The 20,397-nt window shown below is 28.1% G+C and overlaps 1 protein-coding gene across 1 annotated transcript in view; it reads right to left on the bottom strand.

Annotated features, from left to right (window-relative positions):
* The window catches only part of LOC145277050 (rho GTPase-activating protein 6-like), an 840,447-nt gene extending 827,476 nt beyond the window's left edge, over positions 1-12,971 (bottom strand). Inside the window, exon 1 of the mRNA XM_080128704.1 lies at positions 12,123-12,971. The gene's annotated coding sequence lies outside the window, so the exon portion shown is untranslated. The remainder of the gene's footprint in view (positions 1-12,122) is intronic.
* Positions 12,972-20,397: the final 7,426 nt, after the last annotated feature.

Genomic DNA, 20,397 nt, shown 5'->3' with positions numbered 1-20,397 from the left:
ATTTCCAGTAATATAACGATAAGGAAGTGTCCTTTTCATATGCTTGATTACTCATCGAGCGTGTATGTCCATAGAATCTATTTTTGAAAGTCATTTGGGTACTCCCTATGTAGAATCTTTCGTCCCTTGGGTTCTCCACCGGGAATATCCTAGCTTGGTATACCACTGATGAGGTCAGACATTCATTTTTTATTGGGCATTCCTCAAGCTTTTTACAGTTACATTTATTCACCGCAGTGTTTGCACTATTATTTTAATTTTCTCTATTAGTCGTCTTTAAAATTCTTCCATTATGCTTTTTTATAATCCTTTCTAAGTTATCACTACAGCTATAACTTAATTTTAATGTATTTTTATTAAATATTTTATGTAATATATTATTTGGTGGGAAATGCTTGTTAATAAGTTGTAAAAATGTTGTACCAAGTTTTGTTTTCAACATAATATTAAAGGGGGGTGTGAACCAAATAATTTTCCTACCACGATTTCTAGATCCATTTGTGCTAATGTAAGTTACTTTATATTTTATCTCTATGTCCTTATACCCACTATTTTTAAGTGCTGTATTATAAATAGCTTTGCAATCATTGAAAGTTACTTCATTAGATGAATTGTTACTTATTCTACTTTCAATAGATAATGGTATATGCTTAATAATGGATGGTGGATGGTTAGACTGCGGGTGTATATAAATAGGATTAGCATTATCCTTCATATATGGTTTATAAGTATTCGAATCCAGATCTAAAGTAACGTCAAGGAAATTAACCTGTTTTAAGTTAGCATTAACTTCTACTTTTAGGCCAAAATCTTTCATGTCCCTATAGATTGCTCTCCTAATCTGATCACATTTTACACTTGCTACAAGAATAATGGTTATTCATTGAACTTTTGAATAGTCAAGTCGCTGCCTGATGATATCTGTTGTTTGATTGAAACAAGTGGCTATTTGTAGCAGCAGGATGTGACCATGTTTATATAACAATAAACAAGTATATATATATATATATATATATATATATATATATATTTAAACGGTTTATGTATAACCCATCCGGCCTCTATCTCTCCCTCTCTCTCCATCTCTCTCTCTATATATATCTATATATATATATATATATATATATATATATATATATATGTGTGTGTGTGTGTGTGTGTGTGTGTGTGTGTATTCCAAAGGGCGAATGAACTCTTTTTCTGGGTCAACGGCCAACTAGCACCGTGTATATTTGTGTGTGTGTGTGTATATATGTGTATTGGGGTGGAGAGGGCTCCCGTAAGCCGTAGTGAAGGCAATCTTTCTAGGAGAAGCAAATCTCTGATTTAAAAAACCATAAAGCGGGAGACCAGTACCCGCATTAAGCTGGTCTGCAGTTTAATTTGTTGCTGGCTATCTTGCTCTTGCTTGTTGCTGGATCTCAACATTTTGAACCGAGAGAGAGAGAGAGATTTAGCTGTCGTACAAAGCTAAGACTCTGTAGCATCATCTTTGTATAGATACTCCCTCAGGCATTTGGGCTCATGGATTTTAAATGTCTGAGGGAGTGGCACTCGTCTGACAAGACGTTGCAATCATCATGTATGCATATGTATATATATATATATGTATGTATATATATATACAGACTTTTGTTTATATTCAGATAAATATTTTACTTGTATACAAATTGAAGTTTATTTTGCTCTATTTTTTTGAGCACTATTAATAAGCTCGTTAAATTCATTGGTGTTAATCTTTGAATACTTTAAACCTGGAATTGTATATATATATATATATATATATATATATATATATATATATATATATATATATATATATATATACTCATGAGTGTCTATAACAATAAATATGTAACCTTATGTGTATATAAGTTCTATATATACTCCGCATTATATGACACTCACGTATACGTACGCACAGGGTTATATATGCATATATATATATATATATATATATATATATATATATATATATATATATATATATATATAAGTAATGTGATTGATAATTTAAAATTTAAAAATCAAATTATAATTAAATTAAAAATCCGTTTCATAAGAAGGAACAATAACAAAATCAATTATCTGTACGATCGTTTCGGAAAACAATTCTTTTTATTGTGGTATACATCAAGTTATGTACAATAATTACATATAGTTTTTTAATAACCAAGGTCTCCTCGTCAGCAAATTGTGAAGGGTTTTTATTAAATTTAAAAGACACCATAAATAAACCTAGCATTACATATATATGGACTTCTAATACTTCTTTGAATTACATATAATTATATATATATATTATGTTTATGTATATACATAATAAACTATAAACTACTAGAGTAAGCATGCATATATGTGTGCCTATAGACATGTATACTGATTTATATGCACATTTATATGTATGTAAATATATATTGTATTATACAGGGACATTCACTGAATTATATAATACACGTGTATATAAATCTATTTGTACTGTATAATTTAATACACGTTTGCGTAAATGTATCTGTATACACTGTATTATATGTTAATATATATGTATACACTGTATTACATGTAAGTATATATGTAAACACTGTATTACATGTAAATATATATGTATATACTGTATTACATGTAAATATATATGTATACACTGTATTACATGTAAATATATATGTATACACTGTATTACATGGAAATATATATGTACATACTGTATTACATGTAAATATATATGTATACACTGTATTACATGTAAATATATATGTATACACTGTATTACATGGAAATATATATGTATAAACTGTATTACATGTAAATATATATGTATACACTGTATTACATGGAAATATATATGCATATAATGTATTACATGGAAATATATATCTATATACTGTTTTACATGTAAATGTATATGTATACACAGTTTTACATGTAAATATATATGTATACACTGTATTACATGTAAATATATATATGTATACACTGTATTACACGTAAATATATATGTATACACTGTATTACATGTAAATATATATGTATACACTGTATTACATGTAAATATATATCTATACACTGTATTACATGTAAATATATATGTATACACTGTATTACATGGAAATATATATGTATACACTGTATTACATGGAAATATATATGTATACACTGAATTACATGGAAATATATATGCATATACTGTATTACATAGAAATATATATCTACATACTGTTTTACATGTAAATATATATGTATACACTGTTTTACATGTAAATATATATGTATACACTCTATTACATGTAAATATATATGTATAAACTGTATTACATGTAAATATATATTTATACACTGTTTTACATGTAAATATATATGTATACACTGTATTATATGTAAATATATATGTATACACTGTATTACGTGTAAATATATTTGTATACACTGTATTACATGTAAATATATATGTATACACTGTATTACATGTAAATATATATGTATACACTGTATTACATGTAAATATATATCTATACACTGTATTACATGGAAATATATATGTATAAACTGTATTACATGTAAATATATATGTATACACTGTATTACATGTAAATATATATGTATACACTGTATTACATGTAAATATATATGTATACACTGTTTTATATGTAAATATATATGTATACACTGTATTACATGAAAATATATAAGCATATACTGTATTACATGTAAATATATATCTATATACTGTTTTACATGTAAATATATATGTATACACCTTTTTTACATGCAAATATATATGTATACACTGTATTGCATGTAAATATATATCTATATACTGTTTTACATGTAAATATATATCTATACACTGAATTACATGTAAATATATATATATATACACTGTATTACATGTAAATATATATGTATACACTGTATTACATGTAAATATATATCTATACACTGAATTACATGTAAATATATATATATATATACACTGTATTACATGTAAATATATATGTATATACTGTATTACATGTAAATATATATATACACTGTATTACATGTAAATATATATCTATGCACTCTATTAAATGTAAATATATCTGTATACACTGTATTACATGTAAATATATATATATACACTGTATTACATGTAAATATATATCTATACACTCTATTAAATGTAAATATATATGTATACACTGCATTACATGTAAATATATATATCTATACACTGTATTACATGTAAATATATATGTATACACTATATTACATGTAAATATGTATCTATACACTGTTTTACATGTAAATATCTATATGTATACACTGTATTACATGTAAATATATATCTATACACTGTATTACATGTAAATATATATGTATACACTGTATTACATGTAAATATACATGTATACACTGTTTTACATGTAAATATATATTTACATACTGTATTACATGTAAATATATATATCTATACACTGTATTACATGTAAATATATATGTATATACTGTATTACATGTAAATATATATGTATACACTGTATTACATGTAAATATATATGTATATACTGTATTACATGTAAATATATATGTATACACTGTTTTACATGTAAATATATATGTATACACTGCATTACATGTAAATATATATATCTATACACTGTATTACATGTAAATATATATGTATATACTGTATTACATGTAAATATATATGTATACACTGTTTTACATGTAAATATATATGTATACACTGTTTTACATGTAAATATATATCTATACACTGTTTTACATGTAAATATATATGTATACACTGTATTACATGTAAATATATATGTACATACTGTATTACATGTAAATATATATGTATACACTGTATTACATGTAAATATATATGTATACACTGTTTTACATGTAAATATATATCTATACACTGTTTTACATGTAAATAAAGATCTATACACTGTTTTACATGTAAATATATATGTATACACTGTTTTACATGTAAATATATATCTATACACTGTTTTACATGTAAATATATATCTATACACTGTTTTACATGTAAATATATATGTATACACTGTTTTACATGTAAATATATATGTATACACTCTATTACATGTAAATATATATGTATACACTGTTTTACATGTAAATATATATGTATACACTCTATTACATGTAAATATATATGTATACCCTGTATTATATGTAAGAAAAACTTTAAAGCCATACAACTCCACTACTACTGCATAATTAGCTTCTTACAAAGGCGACTTCAAAGGATAGCCTTTGTGGTCAAACAATCCTTTTAACTGACCTATAAACACCCACCTTGCCCAAAGTACCTCAGCACCACCTGGTTATTCAACAGGCTTCGTAGTTGCGTACGTAACTCCTTACTTAAGCAACAATCGTGTGCGAACTGCCTCGTAGATTATTAGCAAAGTGAGCCTGATGCCTGCTTGTTTGAAGCTCGGATAATGATGAAGAATTATTTCGGAATGATCCACCCAAGAGATCTCTCCTTTGCAAATGTGTTGCCACCTTGGTAGGCGCGAATAACAAGAAGAGGGATGTATAGAAATTGAAGAGTTTGTACACAGATATACGAATGCTTAGAAAAGGCCTAATTACATTCACAGTTCTTGCGAACGAAGCTCTTCCTCTTGCGTGTGAAGCTAGTGAGTTCAGCTGCTAGCATTATAGATTTGTATAGGATTTTATATTCATACATGAAATTATTTATGCGTATACGAGTAAAATAGATATGTACAATAAACATATATATATATATATATATATATATGTTTATGTTTAGTGTACATATATATAGTCATCCACATACAGTAATGTTTCGTTGTATCACAACTCTTCAGTGCGGCTAGACACACACACACACACACACACACACACACACATATATATATATATATATATATATGTATATTTATATATATTGTAATGTATGTTATATACATATTATATATATTATATATGTAATAAATATTATATAATATATATATATATATTTTTTACACAGTGATCACCACTTATCAAGGCCCGGAAGCCACTCAGGGATAAGGGTTATATCATATATACATACATACACCTATACCGTATGTATACACGTGCATCTAAATCGTGTGCATATATATATATATATATATATATATATCAGGGATCAGGGATATATATTATATTGTATTAGGCATATCATATTAAAAATATTTCGTGAAAATAGAAAAACAGAATATCTATAATAGAACTGCATTCAAAACAAAACAAAAAGAGGAAGTCAAACTGTAATGAATTGTGTAATCAGGTTAAATATCATAAAATGCTGAACATTTTTTCCGATTTCAGCGAATGAATGTAAAAATAACGATTTCAGCGAATGAATGTAAAAATAACGATTTCAGCGAATGAATGTACAATAACGATCACTTTAAAGCGTTGATTAAATATGCTATCTACTTTAAAGTTTCGAAAGATTCAGATTTTTATATTCAGTTAAATATTCTGTGAGATTATAGATGATAATCACTTAAGCTGACCACAGATAACACACAAATTATACAAACATATATATATATATATATATATATATATATATATATATATATATATATATATATATATATATATATATATATATATATATACAAAACGGACACGCAAATTAAAAACAAGATGTTTGCTTTAAATTAGAGATGGCCAACGATAGAACATACATAAATGAATTATTATATATATATATATATATATATATATGAATAACGCCGTAAATTTTCTACAAAGTAAAGAATATTCCTACAAATTCTGTGTTATATTCATGCAACATGGCTAATAGTTTTGTTGAAATTGTCAAACAATTAAAATAGAAATAACATAAATCAACATATATGATACCAGCAGGCCGCCCGTTGGTAAAAAAAAAATGCTTAAATGATATTTTGTTTAATGCAGATTTTCTATATATATATATATATATTATATTAAACTCAATATATAGTAATGATTTTAAAATTTTTAAAAAGACTCGTGCTGCGCCACCATCGAGCATCGAACCCGATACGTTTTGCTTACAATTTACTTTTTCCTTTGACGGTAATGTCTGACCTATGAAGACATGTTTTCTGCAAGGTTAAAAATTAAAACATGAACCAATAGCTATTACGTTACGCATGTATATTCGTAATGATGTCGTTCGACCTGCACACTTTTGCACTGAATTTTCCCGGTTAAAACCGAAATATAATGTCTCGCATAGGTTCGAATACCCCATATATAAAGTTTCATGTCGATAGATACAAAACCTCTAGAAGGAGTTTGGTAGGAAAATTTTGTAAACAAATATATAAATATACGCGTACATAAATATACATAGAAGATGTTTTTGTTTACTATAACCTTTTGTCGCAAATATTACGCAAGTATAAATCCTATAGAATATCTGCATGGATATAATTACACGTGATAGTTAACTCTAGATGATCACTCCATAAGAAAACCGAAAAATAAATAGGGAATTAATTAAAATGAATGTTTGAAAGAATATGCAAATTAACAAAATCTTTTGCGGATGAATGCAATTCCACGACTCATATATAACAATATTGTATTTTCTTTTAAATAATAAATAGAAAAAAATATCAATAGACAAAAAACTACCAAATCTATAGGAGTATAGGTAAATGTATGTGTTCACGATACACACACACACACGCACGCACACACACACACACACACACACACATATATATATATATATATATATATATATATATATATATATATATGCACACGATTTAGATGTACGTGTATACATACGGTATAGGTGTATGTATGTGTATATGATATAGATGTTTGTGTATATATATATATATATATATATATCGTTTATATAATATAGATTTATATGTGTGTATATATGATATAAGTATGTTCGTGCGATATGCATGTATATGTATATATGCAATAGATATGTATGACTATGCATAGATATATGTGTATACCATATATTTGTATGTATATAGATAAGATATCGATGTAAGTATATATATATATATATATCTATTCGACTATAAACGACACCAATGTATATACAAATGAAAACGATATAGATTTATTTTCAACTACAAACGTATGTAGAAAAGATATGTAAATATATATAAATGTATATATAAATATGTATAAACGTATAAATAAATATAAGTAATAGATTGAAATATATATATATGGGGTCCGATTTCGAAGCTCGCTAGGTTCAACCACTCTGATGAGTCGTAGACGACGAAACACGTGTCAGTGCATAATTATATTTTAAAAACAATATATATATATATATATATATATATATATATATATATATATATATATATATATATACCGCTCCCCACATCGGGGTACCAAATTGGTCAAAGGGAAAATTATTCCCAACTCGCATTTAGGTAAAAGTGCACTTTCATAAATAATTGAATTCATTCAAAACATATCGCAAAAACAAAAACAAATAAAAATTGCTATAGTTTATATATATATATATATATATATATATATATATATATATATATATATATAAACTATAGCAATGAACGATTTATACATGTAAATATATACGAGGAATATGTATATATATATAAATATAAACAATACATATGTATATATATATAAACTATGTATTTTCATATATAAATATACACGATAAATACATATACATAAATATAAACTATATAGGCATTTATAAATGTAAACGGTAAATATGTATATATATATATATATATATATATATATATATATATATATATATATGTATATGAATATAAACGATAACCATGTAAATATATATAAATATAAAAGATATGTCTATAGATATATAAATATAAACGGTATATATTTATATCTAAATAATATACAACGTATAAACACACCCTCACAAACACACGTACATATTAGGCAGGACATATACACAATTTACAAACAAATATATAAACAGAATATGCATGACATTACGAAAAAAAAAGCCCCTAAAACCATATTAATGAATTTGATATACGCCGGAGAAAAATTAATTTCATGAACTACCGATATTATTATTGAATTAAGCATTGTGCAATATTTTTACATACAAAAAAATTATAATTGCAAACAATATTTGTACTTTTTTTTAGATTACATATTTCACGTAATTTTTATATGTAAGATTTTAAATGATCGTTCTTAAATGAACGTTAAACTTTTGGCGTAACGTAATTCTTATATAATCTTGAAAAATATTTTTTATTAAAATTAAAAGAAGGGACAAAGAAAAATAATTAAATTAAAAATGGTAACGATGGGAAGGTACGGATGCACGGCTGGGAAAAAATAAGACCGGCACGCGCCAACTATTTGACGTCATTTTCCGACAACTTTTTTACTTTCTGACATTTTGGGCTTTCGTAGAATTCACATTTAGACGAATTAGTTTGTTTTGGTTTGTTCGAATCTGGAATCTCTCGCTTTTGGGGGCTAATTAAGCTATTTTTTGTGCAAACAAGGTGTTTTTTTATTATTTAATTTAATATCTTAGAGTTTTACTTTACTAATTATATTTTAAATAGATCCAAAAAAACTAATATTTATCTTTCAAAGGATTTTTACAATGAATTTATTTAACTTCAAAATTTAGCTGAATGTGTCAGGTTTCGAATATCGCCGTGAAAAATGTTATATTATTTTTTTTTTCACGTGTACAGATACTGTTTTCATTTTAATTATATGATCTTTCAAATATATTTTACTTATATGACCTTTCAAATATATTTTACTTATATGATCTTTCAAATATATTTTATTTATATGATCTTTCAAATATATTTTATTTATATGATCTTTCAAATATATTTTACTCATATGATCTTTCAAATATATTTTATTTATATGATCTTTCAAATATATTTTACTCATATGATCTTTCAAATATATTTTATTTATATGATCTTTCAAATATATTTTACTCATATGATCTTTCAAATATATTTTACTCATATGATCTTTCAAATATATTTTATTTATATGATCTTTCAAATATATTTTACTCATATGATCTTTCAAATATATTTTACTCATATGATCTTTCAAATATATTTTACTTATATGATCTTTCAAATATATTTTATTTATATGATCTTTCAAATATATTTTACTCATATGATCTTTCAAATATATTTTATTTATATGATCTTTCAAATATATTTTACTCATATGATCTTTCAAATATATTTTACTCATATGATCTTTCAAATATATTTTATTTATATGATCTTTCAAATATATTTTACTCATATGATCTTTCAAATATATTTTACTCATATGATCTTTCAAATATATTTTATTTATATGATCTTTCAAATATATTTTACTCATATGATCTTTCAAATATATTTTACTCATATGATCTTTCAAATATATTTTACTTATATGATCTTTCAAATATATTTTACTTATATGATCTTTCAAATATATTTTACTTATATGATCTTTCAAATATATTTTACTTATATGATCTTTCAAATATATTTTATTTATATGATCTTTCAAATATATTTTATTTATATGATCTTTCAAATATATTTTACTCATATGATCTTTCAAATATAGTTTACTTATACGATCTTTCAAATATATTTTACTTATATGATCTTTCAAATATATTTTACTTATATGATCTGTCAAAACTATGTCCCTCAATTTTTTTCCGCCAATATTGCCCGTGCCTTTTACTAACGAAACAAATTCTATTCTATTATTAAGTCTTTAAGCTCTACTCGCGTATTGAGTACTTTTTAATTAAATATTGAAAATCTATATTTAATATATCATATTACCTTCTTTGCTTATGTGTATATGCATGAAGTATCTCTCTCTCTTTCTCTCTCTCTCTCTCTCTCTCTTTCTCTCTCGCTATATATATATATATATATACTAGCAATAGGTGCCCGGCGTTGCCCGGGTGTTTGGAGGTGTATGCTGAGCAAAAAAAAAAAAACGGTAATTTTTTTTAACTTTGACTCCTATTATGACCCCTTAATATTTATTCTTTTGGGCTCAAATCAAGTTATTAAGTTAGGTCCATGTCCAAGGAACCTATATCTAAAATTTCAAGTGCTTAGACCCAAAATTGTTGGAGGAGTTTGGTAGAGTTCTCAAAGGTCAAATCATTGAACTTTGACCCCTTAACAGCCAAATTTCTGGCCGAAACCCGATCACATCAAGTTCCCAAATCTCAGTACACTGTATATCAAATTTCGAGTCTGTAAACTAAAAATTGACAGAATTATTGCGTAGGGAAATGTACACAGACACACACACACAGACACGTTTACTTTTATAGATATATAGATATATATGTATGTGTGTTTGTATATATATATATATATATATATGTGTGCGTGTGTGCGTGTTTGTTGGTTAGATAATATAGGAATTTACTACAAAATATGCAAACGGACTACTTAAAATAATAACACAATCACATCTCACTGAAACCGATATTTCGGTCGTAGGAAAGAGTTTAATCAATAGTGAAGACGATTAAGGTAGATATACGATTGATTTGTCGGTTGCCTTTTGAGATGAAATTATTTTAAGTATTCTGTTTACATTCTTACCAACTAATTCCATATATTAATCCTAACATTCACTTCATGTTGTAAACTTCTATTATGCGCGCCACGCACGCACACACACACACACACACACACACACATAAATTCATATAAACACATATTTACAAATACACTCATATGTATTCACACACACATACACACATATATATACACATATATATATATGCATACATATACGGATATATACAAACGGTAACACACGGAGGACAGCACACACGTACACACACACACACACACACACACACACACACACACATATATATATATATATATATATATATATATATATGCGTGCACGTGTGTGATTGTATGTTTGTAATAAGAATTACTTCTATAATACATGTATTTCCACACGTCATACTTGGCACACACTACACGCGCCTGCATCATTTATGATACTATGAAGCTTGCGTATAAAATATAAGCAGCAGCAGCAACAACAAAAAGAAAATAATAAAGCCTGAAAACACTTACTTTGATTCTCTTCGAGTTTTCCGTGTTTGTTTTTCTTGTTAAAAATCCTGTGTGAAATGTTTTAATTGTTCGGCAAATCGCGAACGGTTTTGATCGAAACGTTTTGTAACGAAACAAGTTGCCAATCGTCGTATTCGAACCATGACTTTTGGTTTCAGATTCAGGAAAAGAAATGGAAATAAGCCAAACAAACGATTAGAAAAATAATAACAAATTTGGTGCTAATCAACAAGTAAATAGGTAACCGGTCGGGTCCATATTGTATGGAAACACATAACAAAAAAAAAAAAAAGAAAAAAACTAACAGCGTCCCCGATTTCGGGGGATTTTTTTAAAAAACCTGTTGTGTTTTACTTTATTATTTTTACTATTTATTTCTTTAAGCTGATTGTCAAGTTAGCGTTGTTGTTGTTGTTGTTGTTGTTACACACCTGAATCGAGTGGAAGACTTCAGAAAGACGCTGACAGTCTGAGAGAAAGAGAATTCTTTTGTTGTTGTCGATACGGGTGCATTTGTTGATAACAATAGTGGTACTGATGATATACTAACTGATATAAACGATTATGATGATGTTGACTCTGGCTTTGTTGTTGTTGTTGTTGTTGTTGTTGTTGTTGTTGTTGTTGTTCCTGTTGAGCAGAAAAATGGTAAAAATCCGGATAGTGTTTTGCTCGTCGTTGGTGTTGGTGGTGTTTTTGTCGGCGTCCTTCTAGTTTTTTTAACATGGTGTGGAATGTCTCCACACGCGGCTAGCAGGCCGACTGCAGTACTACGAAGGCCGGGGATGATGACGAGGATGAGGAGGCGGTTAGGATGATGATGATTCTACTGGTGGTGGTGGTGGTAGTGGTGGCATCGGGTTTTTCTAGCGTTGTTGAAGGTGGAGTCGTCGGTAAGATCGGAGAAAGAGTGAACACATCTGTGTTTAGAGTGGTAGTCAGGACCAAAGCATAAAGGAAACGGGAAGAAGTGCGGGAAACGAAGAAGAAGAAGAAGAAGAAGAAGAAGAAGAAGAAGAAGAAGAAGAAGAAGAAGAAGAAGAAGAAGAAGAAGAAGAAGAAGAAATAAAAAGAGTGAAAAAGAAGGAAACGGAGAAATTGAAGACGAAGAAATGAGAAAAGAAGAAAAAGCGAACCAAAAGGAGAAAGTGACGAAGAAGTAAAGAAAAATAAGAAAGAAAATGAAGACGAAAAAATGGGGAAGAAGAAAAAGATAAAATAAAAAGAAAATGAAGACGAAAAAATGGGGAAGAAGAAAAAGATAAAATAAAAAGAAAATGAAGACGAAAAAATGGGGAAGAAGAAAAAGATAAAATAAAAAAAATAAAAAGAAAATGAAGAAGAAAAAATGGGGAAGAAGAAAAAGATAAAATAAAAAAAATAAAAAGAAAATGAAGAAGAAACGTGAAAAGAAGAAAGAAAACGAAGAAAATTATGAAGTAGAAGATAAAAAAGAAGAACAAAGAAGAACTGGAAAAATCAGAAAAAAAGAGAAGAATTAAAAGTAAATGAAAAAGAAGTGAAAGATAGCGAAGAAGAAAAGAGAGAAGAAAGAAAGGAGGAATAAGAAAGAAAAAAGACAGGAGGAAGGAAAAGAAGAAAGAGAAGAAGGAAAGGAAAAAGAACAGAAAGAATAAAAAGAAGGAAAGAAAAAATTTGATGCCAAGAAAGGGAAAACGTAAAGAGAAAAAATTAGAAAAAAAAAAGTGAAGGGGGAAATCCAGGAAGGGAAGGAGAGTAAAAGTGTGAAGAAAAAATTAAGCAGAGAAAGAAAATGAAAAAAAAGGCGAAGAAGAAAAAACGAAAAAAGAGGGAAAAAACGGGCGAAAGTGAATGTGAAGAAGAAGAAGAAGAAGAAGAAGAAGAAGAAGAAGAAGAAGAAGTAGAAGGATGGGCGTGGCTGTGTTGGCGGTTGTTCTGAAGGTGTTGAGGATGGAAAGAAAAAGAGAAAAAGGGCAGCACGGTTGGTTTCTTCAGGTCATGGTGGACACCTTAAACGTCAGGGTTTTGTGGGTATTTTAGGTGGGAAAAACAGCAAAATAGGGAGGATAGCATAACAAAAAGGATTTTATGTCGAAATTAACAGAACAGAAAAATGTCGTCGAAAACCGACAGTTTTTAAGCTTAAAGTTATACAACACGGGGAAAAAACTACATGTGTCCGATATATATATATATATATATATATATATATATATATATATATATATATATATATATATATATATATATATATATGAAATAAAATGGAGGTGGAAGGACCTGAATACAAGAGGGATGGTCATTGACCATCCCTCTTGAAAAAGCCCGCATAAATCGGGCGAAACATTGAGTATTCAGGTCCTTCCACCTCCATTTTATTTCATATCGTCGGATTTAATCCAGCTGAACAATTATATATATATATATATATATATATATATATATATATATATATATATATATATATATATATATATATATATATATAAAGTTGTATAGATTGGTTTCCTAGATGTAAATTAAATGAAACCTGCGTGATTATTAAAGAGTGGTCAATAGAGGACAGTGTTGGTCTATAGTTTATTTATTATACAAACATTGTTGGTTACATATATGCATACGTGTTACAGTGGAATTCCAATACAAAGAGATCAATTCATCAGGCAAAAAAGGCGATTTTGAAACGAGATTCAAGATTATATTCGTTTTTTATAAAATATATTCGTGTGTTGTTTACGCTCTGAAAGAAAGTTTTGTGTATACATTGTAAATGTGAGCAGTAAAGGTTTTGAAAGAAGGTGTGGCGAAGAAAGGGAGTAAAAGATGAGGTGAAGGAAGAGGAAAAGTACGATTCCATGTGGTCAAGCTGTCACAGCGGAGAGGTATTGGTTTATTTTAACTTGGCGATTTTTTATTGTCCTTAGTTTTCGCTTTGATCTGAAGTAATATTATAACCTCATCGCTGTTAATTTCCCTATCTTAGATTTTTATGGTTGTTTTTCTTTTCTGGTGACGACTTCATTATTTATCTATTTTATTGATAAGCTCTATTAATTTATTTTATGTCTTGTTTTTTATCCGTCCATTTTTTTCTTGATTTTTATTTATCTATTCATTTAAAAAAATATATGCTTATATGGTCAAATTAACAGTCAGTGAACAAATATATAATTTAAATAAAGGTGGTATACGGGAAGTTATATTTTCCACTCTATCGTGGTGTCTAGGTGTCTAAAGTAAAGTAATTACACAGGCAAATGTTTTCATGTCTATATAAAACTTTATTTCGATGGTTGTCATTTTTTCATTGCGGTTGTTTATCTATTCCTCAATACTTGAATAAAATATAAGTTTATATGTTTCGCTATGGAGATAGATTTTCCAGACCATATACATGCAAACAGGTACATTATAGCATATACAGCAGAAAAATAAAATATTAAAGAAAAATAATCCAACTACAGACACTCGTAATAGTGATAGCACAAAGAACTGCAACTACCGAAGATCGAGCGAATGCCCACTAAGCTATAATTGCCTCACGTCTTCGGTGGTAATATATATATATATATATATATATATATATATATATATATATATATATATATATATATATATAACTACTTCATTTATTCACATAAAATTAATATACGAAAGTATAGATTTATGCGTAAACTTTAAGTATTTACTTCAAAAGTGCTCAATACGTAGGTAGAGCTAGTTAGTAATTTATAAAATATATATGGCGATTAAGCTACACTGAATATTCGGCGTTTCATCCACTCTAGGATTCGTCAGGCTTATGCGCGAATTCTGTGGCTATGTCTCGTTTTTATATGGTCCTCTTCTGTTGAGGATTTTAGTTAGCCAATCAGCTTTCTAGTATCCACCGCGCCCCTTCCTATCAGCCAATGGGCATGCATTTTATCGAACAAAGGATCTGTTTTAGAACTAGGTTAGTGGTTTAAGGCAGACCTTTTCCTTTTACATATATATATATATATATATATATAAATATACATATGTGTACATACATATATACACATATATATACATATATGTGTAATCGTTTATGTATATTCATGTTTATTTAATTTATTTATTTGTTTATTTTCTATTGTTTTTGTTAGTTTTAAAGCTATTTTGTATCGCTATCCTAGAGTAAGTTTTATTTTGTGAACAGTTATTTGCTATTTCTCTTCTACAGTTTAATATATTTTGGGGTTCTTTAAAGTACAGGATAGAAAATTTTTCATGAAGGCATAATTTACATGGGTCGTCTAAATGCTTATACGTGGTAGCTTGTCTTATTATTTTCATTCGACTACGGGCGAATGTCCACTTTCTTTGAGTTTCCAGTATTTATTCGCTAGTGTTGTTTTTATACGGTGTTTTTTATTGTTGAATGTACTTTTGTGGTCATAGTATCGCGTTTTGAAATCTAAGGAAGTCATGCCTACGTAATATTTCTTGTTATTCGGGTTTTCTTTCGTAAATATTGTTGCCTGATAAACTACGCTTTTTGTTAGACATTTATTTTGAACTGGGCAAATTGTGCGGTGTCTACAGTTGCATTTATCTTGTTCGTTATTAGTATTTTTATTTATGGTATGGTTGTTCTTGTCTGGGGTTGGTTTGTTATTATTATTATTATTATTGTTATTATTATTGTTATTATTGTTATTATTATTATTATTATTATTATTATTATTATTATTTCTGCTCGTGTTGGTTTTATTTTTGTCATGGTGTCTACTTTTTTATTGGTTATTTTGTTGTTGTTTACATTGTTTTTATATAGTATTTTGTTATTATGTGCTTTAATTATCATCTCTAAATTTTCGCAACAACTGTAGGATAACTTTAAGGTATTTTTATTGAAGATTTTGTGTAAGGGGTTGGTTGCGGGAAAGTGTTTTTCAATAAGATCTAGAAATTTCTTGCCAAGTTTTGTTTTTAACATTTGATTGTATGGGGCCGTATACCAAATTATAGTTCTTTTTCTTCTATTTTTAATTTTATTATAGTTGTTGGTGTTTTGTTGCTTATATTTGATATCGATATTTTTGTATCCACTATTTTTTAGAGCTGTTTCGTAGATATTGGTTGACCTGTTAAATGCATTTTCATCGCTTGAGTTATTACTGAGTCTACTTACGATCGAGTTAGGAATGTGTTTTATAATTGATGGTGGGTGATTGGACTTAGGGTTTACGTAAATTGGAGTAGCGTTATCTTTTAAGTATGGTTCATATGTGTTTGTATCTAAGTTAAACGTGACGTCCAGGAAGTTTGTTATTTTTATGTTAGCTGATACGTCTGCTTTTAGGCATAATTTTTTCATTTCCTTGTGTATGATTTTCTTAAAGTTTTCTCCCTTGACTTTGTTGGAGTTTTTTATTATAGCTAGTCCGCATCTCTATATAGGCCGATATCCGTAGTATCGAATATGCTTGTGAGGGTATATAGAATGAATAATCTAAAACAGATCCTTTGTTCTATAAAATGCATGCCCATTGGCTGATAGGAAGGGGCGCGGTGGATACTAGAAAGTTGATTGCTAACTAAAATCCTCAACAGAAGAGGACCATATAAAAACGAGAAACAGACACAGAATTCGCGCATAATCCTGACAAATCCTAGAGTGGATGAAACGCCGAATATTCAGTGTAGCTTAATCGCCATATATATTTTATAAATTACTATATATATATATATATATATATATATATATATATATATATATATATATATATATATATATATGCACCGTAAAACTCCCAGAAATAGAAAAAGATCTCCTCACTGCAATGACTTTTTAAAAAAGGCTCTACGGGCATAAACTATCAATGAATACTTAAGCATATGTCATGGACACCTCACTCTCGGTACATTACTGGAAGTTAATCAAGGCGAACAAAATACCTTTAGTCGAATGAAATATACTTAGGAAAGCTAAAACATGTAGTTCATTAACTTCACCCCGTTATTTATTTTTACCGGAGAAATATTAGTTTTAAGGACCGTGAAAGTTTATTAAATGTAAAAGTAGAATCGACCATGAGCTTCAACCACTTTAGAAGCTACGCTTTGAATAAAATGTAAAAATCGAATAACGATCCCCCCAGAGTATAAATACTATGATTCATAACCTTTCACTCCCAATATTTTAATAAATTAATAAATGAGCCAAGGAAAGAGATAAAAGGATACAAAGTAGTCCCGATATACCAAAAATTAATAACTATATTTACTAAAAACCGACACGCCTCTAATTAATAACTATACTTATCGAAAAACGTTGAAGAATAGTCTAGCATAAATAACTTAGCTAAATTAAGGAAGCAGTCTATAAACACTTCAGACGCTACCGTTTAATACTAAACTAAACGAAGAGAAACCCAATATGCAACCAACTGGATAAAGGTGAGTGCACTTTGCATACATAATAATTAAGCACTCAAAAACGATTATTAAAATGCTTGTAATTGGAATGTTGATATATACCTTCGATAAATATTATCGTAAAGCAGCGTTACATAAGGAAACCAAACACATAATTGATCCCAAACGATAACTAAGTCCTCTAACTAGAGGACTTTGAGAACGAAATACTCCGTCAATATTAACAATTATATGCTATTATGTATATGGTCTAGAAAACATATTCCTATAAGTATATAAACTTTAAAAAATATTTATATTCTAGTATTGAGGAAAAGATTAATAACCCAAATAAGAAAAATGACAACCATTGAAATTAAGTTTATATATAGATATGAAAACCTTTGTCTGTGTAATTAGTTTAGACACTGCAGTAGAGTGGAAAATATAACTTCCTGTATACCACCTTTATTTTAATCATATATTTGTACATTGTCTGTTAATTTGACCATATAAACATATATTTTATAAATAAACAAATAATTTAAACAAATAATTTTAAAAACGAAAAACAAATGAACGGATAAAAAAAACGAGGAATAAAATAAACAAACAAATAAATAAATAAATAGAGCTTATCAATAATATATATGATTAATGAAGTCGTCACCAGAAAATAAAAAAATAACAAACATAAAGACCTAAGGTAGGGAAGTAACATCGATGAGGGTATAATATTATTTCGGGTAAAACTTTGACCAATAAACAACCACCAAGTTAAAATAATACCAATACCTCCCTGCTGTGACAGCTTGATCACACAGGATCGTACTTTCGCCTCTTCCTTCACCCCCACTCCTTAATCTCTTTCTTAATGTCGCTTTCTTTTATTTTAGCAAAATCACTGAATAGCAAGCAATCACCAATTGAACAAACACGTTAACCTTAGAACCAGTTGTTCTTGAGATTAGCTGTTTGTATTTCTAAACACGGTAGAAACCTTTCTCAATGTCGCTTTCGATACAGATATTATCATAACTTTCCTCACTATTCTGGTATTTTCCGCTACAAAACAGCACTTCACATTAAGCATTCAGCTTACACAACAGAAAACCAAATTCCAAATTATTCACGTAAAAATATTATTGCTAATACTTTTGTTCTTATTGTTATCAAGTTTATTATTACTATTAAAACTTCTACTATTCATTGTAATACTAATATTCTTCTTATTAAAGCTACAACTAGACGAAAAGAGGACTCTAACATTCTAAACATATATTTATTAAATGCTTATATATTATATTTTTAAATGCTTAGTTTGATAATACTGATTTTTATGACTCTACCTATTTAAACATATAGTAGGGTTATTCTTATTTTTCTTTTTCATATGGTATTTTCTATTATTATTGTTATTACTTTTTTTTACAAGGTGGTCACCACTTATCAAGGCCCGGAAGCCACTCAGGGATAAGGGTTATTGTAAGTACAGTACGTTAGTGTGGATATTTAAAGCGTCTACTTCAGGAGGCGTTTCATCAGGAATTTGTTTACGTTGGACTTGAAGATATTCAAGTTGTAGTCAGGTGGGAAGCAGGCAGACGGAACAGAGTTCCACAGGCGTGCAGTTCTAAGAAAGAAGCTTTGTTCATGGAATCTACGTTTTGATTTAGGTATGGATAAAGAGTGAGGAAGGTTTTTGACAGTGGATTCAGCTAGACGGGTGTTTTTTGTTTATTATTACATTTTCACCCCAAATAAGGCACATTGCCACTTTAGTATAGGGGGTTACTATCAGTGGCCGCAACTACTGGGGCTCTATGTAGGGATTTAGGCAGAAAGATGTCGGTTCACGTTGCACTTGGACTTCTGCATGTTAGTACAGTTAGGGAAGCAGGAACCTGGA

This window comes from Euprymna scolopes, chromosome 5 (genome assembly GCF_053919585.1).
Source record: "Euprymna scolopes isolate OS-2025 chromosome 5, ASM5391958v1, whole genome shotgun sequence".
NCBI lineage: Eukaryota > Metazoa > Mollusca > Cephalopoda > Sepiida > Sepiolidae > Euprymna > Euprymna scolopes.
Note: the sequence above shows the minus strand (reverse complement) of the source record. Positions and strands in the feature narration are given on the sequence as shown.